The 10245-nt window shown below is 43.8% G+C and overlaps 1 pseudogene; it reads left to right on the top strand.

Annotated features, from left to right (window-relative positions):
• The first annotated feature begins 8424 nt into the window (after positions 1–8424).
• Positions 8425–10245, top strand: part of LOC101655790 — a 17848-nt pseudogene continuing 16027 nt past the window's right edge.

Genomic DNA, 10245 nt, shown 5'->3' with positions numbered 1-10245 from the left:
TTTCTAGTTTTTTTAAAAAATCCTTTTAGAAATTGAAGTCACATCATATATCTTAAATATAACGGAAAGCATGAGTTAAAGATGACTCGTGCCATTAAAAACTTGAGATGCCAACAAATTTGAGAATTAGCTATCATTATTAAGAGAATTAAATTAGCATTTCATTCTTTATTTCTTGCTTCCTAATGTAGCTTTTCATTAAGTAAAATAACAAATATATATATATATATATATTTGTATATATATATACAAGGATGTACCATGAACATTTTCCACCCCACTTTGGCTCCAATTACCTACACACACACACACACACACACAGAGTAAATGCAAATATTATTTTCTAATATTGTATTGCTGTTAGGTCTCATTGAGTCCGTTCCTGCTGATAGGGCAACTTACGTATAACAGAACTAAGCCTGGCCTGGTCCTCGGTTATCCCCACAACTGAGGTTGTGTTGGAGCCCATTGTTGTAGTCGTGTGGTAATCAAACTTGTTCAGTCTTCCTCTTTTTCACTGACTTTCTACTGTATGAAGCACGGCATAGATCCTTTTCCAGGGACTGGTCCCGCCTAATGCTATGCTCAAAGGATATGACGTGACGTCTTGCCATCCTCGCTCCCAGGAGCGTTAGCTGTGTGTTTTCCATGGCAGACTTGCTGTTCTTCTTTCGGTCCATGGTATATGCTTTGCCAACATCACAGCGCTAAGGCATCAGTTCTCCTCTGGTCTTCCTTCTTCACCGCCGACTTCCGCAGGCACGGGAGGTGATGAAAACACCACGGTGTGGGTCAGTGCACTTTTGTCCTCAAAGTGACATCTAATGTACCCTTTCACGATTTATTCTCGGATGTGTAATCAAATATATATGCCCTGGTCCCCTTCCCTTTTAACATAAAGGATGGTATAGTATCCATACAAGATCCACAATCCTACCCTAACAAAGATGAAAGCTTCATATAAAACTATATATAGGGATCTACTACCAGTAAGAGAGAAGAGCCGAAAGTGGGACATGTCCTTTGGACCTGGTGACCTAGGGTTATGTATTGGGCTGCTGTTCAAAACCACCAGGCACTCCTGGGGAGAAAGATGGGCCTTTCTACTCTCTTAAAGAGGTACAGTCTCAGGAACCCACAGGAGTAGTTCTACTCTGTTGTTTATATTAGACAGGGTTCTCTAGAGAAACAAAACCAGGACACTTATAATTTTATATATATTTATATAGATAGCTATATACAACATAAGATAGAAACAGCTAATTAGTCTATAGAGCAGTACAAATGTCTCAATGCAACTCACTTCTGTGAGACAGCTAATACACTGGCAGTCCTTCAAGTCTTGAGGGCTGCCGGGTGCAAGTCAAGGAAGCAGACAGCTGAGTCCTATCTAGAGCAATTCAGGCAATCCGGCCACAGGCAGCAAACAGCAAGGCAGGTCACCAACAGTCAGCCAGATGACGGTTCTACAGTCCCCAGCTCAAGCGATGTATACTCCAGTAGCGTGTCAAGCAGGTCTTGAAGGAACCTCAAACTACAGTGACACAGTCCACAGGTTAGGTGTCCCACATAGTGTAGTTTGCAAGTTGAGGCAGAGAACCTGCTAAGGCAGTCGCACACCGGTCCGACCATTAAAGAGCAAGAGATAAGAAAGGCGAGGCTCACCGAGCCATTTATCTCTCCGACCTTCAATTAGTCCCACATGTGTTCATTGGTCAGGGTCGCACAATAAACCTACCTATCACAGTTGTATAAGGTCACCATGAGTCAGAATTGACTGAGTGGCAGTGAGTTTATTGCAGCACTGTGAAGGTCCTAGGTCAGTGGTTCTCAACCTTCCTAATGCCGCGACCCTTTAATACAGTTCCTCATGTGGTGGTGACCCCCAACCCTAAAATTATTTTCATTGCTACTTCATAACTGTAATTTTGCTACTGTTATGAATTGTTATGTAAATATCTGATATGCAGGATGTATTTTCATTGTTACAAATTGAACATAATTAAAGGAGAGTGATTAATTACAAAACAATATAATTATATATTGTGAAATATTTATGTGTTTTCCGATAGTCTTAGGTGACCCCTATGAGAGGGTTGTTCGACCCCAAAAGGGGTCACGACCCACAGATTGAGAACCACTGTCCTAGATGCTAAGACACTTGGAGATTTTTAAGGAACATTTGGCGGACCGATGCTGAAAGGAAACAAGAACCTTTTCTACACTGTAAGCCAACAAAGAAAAAGCCTTCCCAAGAACTGGTGCCATGAATTTGAACTGCAGCATCTTGGACTGTGGAAAATCACCATTCTTTGTAAAATCCTCTTTCAACCCTAATCTGACTGAATTAAGAGAGATAATAGGTGACTTGGGAAAGGTGCAGTTGCCATTATTTCCAGCCAGACATCTGGGCTTGAAAGCTAGCAAAAAGATTAAGCTGGATCCTGGTAGCTTAGATATTACTTTAAAGTCAGGTATAAGGAAGAAAGTCCTTTGTAATGATAAAAGCTTTGCCGTAGTGGATGTCCAGAAGAAATGGTGTTGGATTTCCCACCACAAATTGACTTCTCTCAATGAGGAGCGTATCAAAATCCAGTTGGGTCGCATGAAACTCGGAATGGCACTGTTTTAAGATATTGTTAACATTTCTTCAGGCTCTGAAGAACCAAGGCTGATCCTCAAGGATATGTTAGCCCAGCTAAGTGCTGCCATCAGCTTTGCCCGTGTGTCAAATGGAGCCCCTATCTCATATGTGTGGCTGCTCATTCTGGTGGGAGGACAAGGGGAAGTGACGTTGAAAGCCCCCCAACATGCTTGTGTTGAAGGTCAAGAAGAAGTGACAGCCCATGCATTCCCATGGATGTTCCCTTTGAAAAGATACACAGGTATTCCACATCACCCATGACTGGCCCAGGGATGGGAGGTCAATCAACACAGATTCCTCACGCTAGGGTGATACTTTTTCATGACGCAGACGGGGTGCTTTAGTACCATCTGAGTGGGCACACGCATCGCATCCATTGTTGACTACATCTGGGCGCTGGCTAGTGGCAGCCAATTGAAAGGAGTTTCCATTGCCAAGGCTGAAATTAGAAATGGCTGTGACAAAAGACTCCTTCCAACCACAGCTGACGTGGGAAGAGGGACGTCTAGCTGTGATAGATTTGGGTTGGTGTGGGGGGAAGTCAGATACTTGCTGCCAGACTGCTGTCTCATCCCACCATGGGGGTGGGCCTGCTCCCTGCTGCTGGAGACAATGGGTTACCTCTCTCTGGAGCCTAAGGCCATTAGTTTGGTTCCTGTGGGTGGAGTTCACACCCAACTGATAATGGTTTCTATGGTGACCCAGAGACCACCCTCTCATTACTGGGTACCCTATAGTGTAACCTCTCCCTGTGATGTATGTCTCTACCTGTAATTAGTGGGCTGGCATGCCCCCAAAAGGTATATAGGCACGAGTCAGCAATATAGACCTCTCAGACTCGGACCTCGCGGACTCTGACCTCCCTGACTCTTCCCCCTCTCCCTTGTTCCCTTTCCCTCCTTCCCTTCCCCACCTCTCCACGTGGGCCACCAAGCTGGGCTGAGGTGAGCAATGCTGCCATGTAACGTATCTGACTGTATGATTGTAATATCTCTCATGCTCTCAATGACTTTAATATAATACTTATATATCGTAACCGTACAATTGTGCGTTACTGAACCCAGAAGCAGTATTAATGAATCCGAGTAGTAGCAATAGGAGTATTAGCTCACCTCAGCCCAGCTTGGTGGCCCACGTGGAGAGGTGGGGAAGGGAAGGAGGGAAAGGGAACAAGGGAGAGGGGGAAGAGTCAGGGAGGTCAGAGTCCGCGAGGTCCGAGTCTGAGAGGTCTATATTGCTGACTCGTGCCTATATACCTTTTGGGGGCATGCCAGCCCACTAATTACAGGTAGAGACATACATCACAGGGAGAGGTTACACTATAGGGTACCCAGTAATGAGAGGGTGGTCTCTGGGTCACCATAGAAACCATTATCAGTTGGGTGTGAACTCCTACCTCCCTCAGCGTCTCAACTTTTTAATTTAATACTACAGGTTGGCGTGGGCTTTATCAGTGTACATTGTCACAAAGATTGGTGCCTTTCGCATGTTTTCAACCCATTTTCATGAACTTAACTGCCTCGGCCAATTAGATACCAACTATTAATAATTTATACACCACAGCACTGACTACTGAAGAGATTTTTTTTAACGCCCCCCCTTCCCTTTAAAATAGTTTATCGGCCTATAAGTCACATATCATATAATTCAACAGTTCAATCCTATTAGAAGAGTTGTATAATCATCACCACAATCAATTGTAGAGGACAAGACTTGCTCTCTGCTTTATCAAGTGAAGATATTGTGGTCCAAATTTGACTTGCTAAAGTCCCATGGCTTAGTGCGCTAAGCAAAATCCTTGCACCTGCAGGAGTTTCACAATATTGGCAAATCTCAAGAAGATGATGAAACGGAACCTAACCTAGAGAGCGAGCAAGATGAAAAACGATCCAGGAATTTCTGTCCAAGGTGAAGAAAGGGTCCTTTACTGAAATGTCAGGAAAAGATATCGCAACAAAGCTAAAACAGCCGAAAGCTAAAATGATAGCAAAAATGTCTGATAAATGAACTCATTTCACAAATAAAGGTTACCACATTAAAAAAAACATTAATGGAATGAAGATAACATCGATGAGGTTTATGGTTTTGAATCATATTGGGGGCTCTTACAGCTCTTAGAACAATCCATACATACATTGTATCAAGCACATTTATACATATGTCGCCACCATCCTTTTCAAAACATTTTCTTTCTACTTGATCCCTTGGTATCTGCTTCTAATCAATTCCCCCCCCTTTCCCCCACTCTCATGAACTCATGATAAAGTATAAATTATTATTTTTTCACATCTTACACTGTCCACTGTCTCCCTCGATCATGTTTCTGCTATTCATCACCCTGGGTGGGGAGGGGGTGGAATGGGGGTCAGGGAGTTATACATCGATCATTGTGATCGGTCCCCCTTCTCCTCCCACATGCCCCCTGTCCTCATGGTATTGCTACTCCCGTTATTGTTCCTGAGGAGTTTACCTGTCCTGGATTCTTTGTGTCAAGAGCTCTTAACTGTAGCAGTGTACATGCTCTGGGTTAGCCGGATCTGTAAGGTAGAACTGGGGTCATGATGGTGAGGGAGAAGGACGCATTAAAAAACTAGAGGAATGTTGTATGTTTCATCGGTGCTTTACTGCACCCTGACTGGCTCATCCCTTCCTTGTGACCCTTCTGTGAGGGGATGTCTAATTGTTTACAGATGGACTCTAGGTCTCCACTCTGCACCCCCTCATTCACATTGATATGATTGTGTGTTTGGGGTCTTCTGATGCCTGAAACCTGATCCCATCACACAGGCTGGTGTGCTTCTTCCATGTGGGCTTTGTTGATTCCCAGTTAGATGGCCTTTTGTTTATCTTCAAGCCTTTAAGACCCCAGCCTCTGTATCTTTTAATAGCCGGGCACCGCAATGATACGGTTTTGTTTCTAACACTTTTATATTGTTTTACACATCTAGGAGAAATACCGGGCTTTCTACTCCCATACAGAGTTACAATCTGGGAAACGCATTGGGGCAGTTCTACCCTGTCCTATCGGGTCAATATGGGTCAGAATTGACTTGAAGGCACAGGGGTCCTCAAACGTTTTAAACAGGGGGCCAGTTCACTGTCCCTCAGACCCGCTGGAGGGCCGGACTATAGTTTAAAAAAAAACAACTATGAACAAATTCCTATGCACACTGCAAATATCTTATTTTGAAGTAAAAAAAAAACAAACGGGGCAAAAACACCTGGCAGGCCAGATAAATGTCCTCGGCGGGCCAGGCCGCATGTGGCCCGAGGGCCATAGTTTGAGGACGCCTGGTCTATGTGATATCAACTTAGTAAAATAATTAGTACCATGCTTTGCTCTGAGTATATATTAAGGATCTTTATGTTGAAAAACAAAGAGCTGTAACTAAGTGATATTTAAGTGGACAAAATAATAAATAGTAGACTAAATTTTATAAATAAAATCATGTTGCTTGTAAAAACCATAAAATGATTGTAAATGAGATGTGTGGTATTACAGCAAGAGACATATAAATGAATGGAACAAAACAGAGCATCCAGAATTAAATTCATGTATATTTGGAAATCTGAGACATAAAACAAGTTCCACAGATGTTGATAATGACAATGATGAACTGAGTGGTTACCCAGAGAAGTTGTGGGGAGAGGAGTCAACGGCTTACCCGATACTGAGTTTCTGTTAATAGGTTGTGGAATCATTTGCAAAAGGCAATGTCAATGGCTATACAACATGATTTCTATCATCCATGCTCCTGAATTACATAGGTGGACATTCGCTGGGACTAGTAATCCCATATGACCCATGAATCCTTTCACTTGGAATAAGAGCCTGGGCATGAATAGATGTATGGAAACCCGTGTTCATCGCAGCACTAGTCACAGTAGCAAAGAGAGAGAAACAACCTAAATGTCCATCCATGGACGAATGGATGAATAAACATGCACACAGCAGAATACTAGGCAAGATTAGAGACTCCAATGAGTCTGCCGAGCATCTCACCGTGGAGGAGCCTGGAAGACATTACCTGAGCTGAATGAGTCAATCACACAGAACCAATATTATCTCAAACCACTATTATACACAAGTCAAGAAAAGATGTTCACACTAAGAGAACAAGTTATTTGTTGGTTACCAGGAGTAGGAGCGTGAAAGAGGGAGGTGAAGGCATGGGCTACAGCTGGGGTAGGCAAACGTTTGAGACGGAAGAGCCCATCCTGTCCTTCACAACAACTTAAAAATTATTTCAGAGTCAGAAATACAGTTTTACAAATGAAATCACCATGATCTGAATGATATCCTTTGAAGGAAACTATCATAGGCTTGTTTTCATTTTCCATTTTACTTCGGAGCTGAATGTACGAACCTAAAGCCACATGCAGGTCAAGAGCCTCGGTTTGCAGACTCCAAGGCGAGAGGGTAGACAAGGGTAACCTTGGGAAGGGGAAGGCAATAGTAATAAAAAGGAAGAAAGGTAGTTGGTAAAGAATGAAGGCAGCAGGGGAGGATGCTGAGTGGGTTGCAAGAATTAAGGGCAACATAGTTAAATCCTGTTCTATACGCAGTCCTGCAGCAGTGAGGCTATTACAAGCAGGTGCTTGGATAGACACGCAGGTTGAACAGGCGTGGAAGGGAGAATAGAACTACATCCAAGGATATATGTGTTTGGTAGAAGATATTTACCTTGCTGTAAATAAACCCAAGCATGAGGTTCGTCGTACAGGGGCAAGGTTATAAAAACTCCTCAGAGATAAACACTTTCAAGGAATCAGTAAGTCACTGGGCATGGAGGCTTAAGATCATGCTCTCCAGAGACACGCAGGTCAACTGGCATGACACAGTTCACGAAGACAATCTTTGACATCCTACTTTGGTGGGGACTGACTGCAACCTTTGAAGCTTGTGGGCATCCATCTAAAGTACAACTATTGACTGAAGCTGCAACTTAAATTCTGAACATTGCCTAAGAACCAAGTGGTGTCATAAACCCCTTGTCTCAGCACTGCCACCACTAATAACTGTGCAATCAAAAATGAAATGCAATAAAGTATAGCTATGGCTCTCTGCCTATACGGAAGAAAATCTAAAGACATATCGAAACAATTAGTCCAATGGACTAATGGGCCCCACAAATATCAGTCTCTACAATCCTGGGACCAGAGGAACTAGATGGTGCCCAGCTATTGCTACCAAGGGTTCTGAAAAGGATCGCATTAGAAGGTCCTAGAGAGAGTGGGATAAAAATGTGGAACAAAATTAACATCATGAAAGAGACCAGGCTTACTGGTTGGATAGAGGTTGGTGGGACCCTGCCAAGATTTGGGCCCTTAGTCACCCTCACCCTTCGGGTCTAGAACTGAATTTACCCTGGTGATCACATAATTAACTGTGTAAAGCTGTAATTAATGCCACTCATTTATATATGTGGGGACTAGTGGATTGGTATACATTCTGCTGTGCATATTCTCAACTACAAATAATAATAATTTTAATTATTATTTAATAATAATAAAAACAGAATGAAAGACAACGGTGGCACATTATGTCATTGATGTTACTGACCAATTGTGGAGAATTCGTCAAATAGGACCCTAACGTGCTGCATAAACTTTCACTGAAAACACAATGATTATTATTTTAAAAGACAGCCCCCCCCCAACCCCCCACAAAAAGCTCTTGTATCTTCGCTTCTGAGAGAGCAAAGTACAAGCGTCAGGAGGTCGTGACAAACAATGCCGCAGCCGTATGCTGCCTATTCGCTGCACAAATGGCGCCGGGCATGCCGAAGGACAAGGCCACTAAGAAGTCCAGATGGGAAATGCATGGGGGCCGCAGCCGCCGGACATTTCTGGAGCAGGTGTCGCTGATGCGGACGTGTCCCCCAGACTGTGCGTGAATCCACATTACTGTGTGAGCTGTGCCATTCACAGCAAGCCGGTCAGGAACCGGTCACGTGGCGCCAGAGAGGACCAAATACTCCCACCCCGATTCAGACCCGCAGGTGCTGCCCCCTCACCTCCTCTGAAGGCTATGTCAAGAGAGGCAGCTGAGGGAAAACGAGCCGGAAAGGAAATAACGTGGAAATTGTTCTTTTTAAAGAAATCCTGGAGCATTCCATTTTGTGGCATTATCATCCTTGTCATGTAGCCTCAAAGTCACTTATGGAAGGAGACTTGGGAAAGGCATCCTGGATGCTCGGTCACCTTCGTGGAAGTAACACACTTATACCAGTCAGAACTTGTCATCTGGCCCCATTGAGATATTAGGGAAACGGGAGTATGCCGGGAAGCTGCTTCTCACCAACAACTCTACACCAAGGAAAAGATGCACCAGGTAGACCTGGCAGCTCAACCCCTGGGTATGTATCATGGAAAAACACATAGCTTTACACAGGAGACACATGTAAGAATCTCACGTTTCATTTTATAAATTCAAGTATGAATAAGATGCATACTCCGCCTCATTTGATACTCCTAATCACAATGAAGATAGGGATTCTTATCCAGTTTTTCAGTTTAGATAGCCAAAATTAAGAAGTATAAGGATTTGCTAAAGATTGCTAAGAAATGGAAGCATGTGATAGAATGGAATAATAAGTTTGAGAGGGCTTCCAAAAGTTCATGGAAATTCCCATTATCTTTTCGTTCCATAAATTGGCCCTCCTTTCACTTACTCATTCAGTAAATATTTACTTAGTCCCTACCGCATTCACCGCCTGTCAGTCAATTTGTCTCACTGTGGTGCTGTGATGCTGGAAGCTGTGTCACTGGCGTTTGCGAATACCAGCAGGGTCACTCACAAAGAACAGACCATGAAGAAGGAATAGGCTGTCCACTGCGGATGAAGGAGCCCGTGGAAGCCTGATGGAGAACGCTAACAGAGACCGAAACCCTACACACTTTGGGTGGACAGCAGCAGGACACCAGCAGACACCGAGAGCCTCGTGAATGGCAGCAGATTATTGTCCGAGACGGTGTCAGCAGATGCGCCCTGTAGGTCAGAAGGTGCTCAAAATATGACCGAGGAAGAGCTGCCTTCTCAACGTAGAGTCAGCCTTGGGACCTGCATGTGCTGATGGGGCATGATTCAAAATGAGAAGAGATATCTATTGGTAATTGACACTTGGAATGGACAAAGTATGAATCTAATAAAATTGGAAGTTGTCATAAATGAGATGGAAGGAATGAAGATCAATAACCTAGGTGTTAGTGAGCTGGAATGGACTGGAATTGACCATTCTGAATCAGAAAATCATATGGTTTACAATGCCAGGTGTGCTGTCTGGGTACGTTAGAGAAACAAATCCACAGAAACCCGTGTTTAAGAGAGAGTTTTATATAAAGGGTAAGTGCGCATCAAGAAAACATCCCAACCCAGTGCTGCCCAAGCCTACAAGTCCAACATTAACCCATATGTCCAACACCAATCCATAAAGTCCTCCTCCATCTCATAAAACAGACGCAATGATGCCAACTGCAGGAGGAAAGCCGAGTCAATGAATGTGTAAGCATCTCAGTGCTGGCAGGGGTCTCCACACGGCTGCTCCAGCACCCAGGGCTGCATCGGGGTAGGTCCATGTGGCTTCTCCTTGGGGATGTCT

The sequence above is a fragment of the Echinops telfairi genome, unplaced genomic scaffold (assembly GCF_000313985.2).
Source record: "Echinops telfairi isolate 266 unplaced genomic scaffold, ASM31398v2 ScPeMD7_655;HRSCAF=1070, whole genome shotgun sequence".
Lineage (NCBI taxonomy): Eukaryota > Metazoa > Chordata > Mammalia > Afrosoricida > Tenrecidae > Echinops > Echinops telfairi.
The sequence above is the reverse complement of the archived record's forward strand: the minus strand, read 5'-3'. Positions and strand labels throughout refer to the sequence as shown.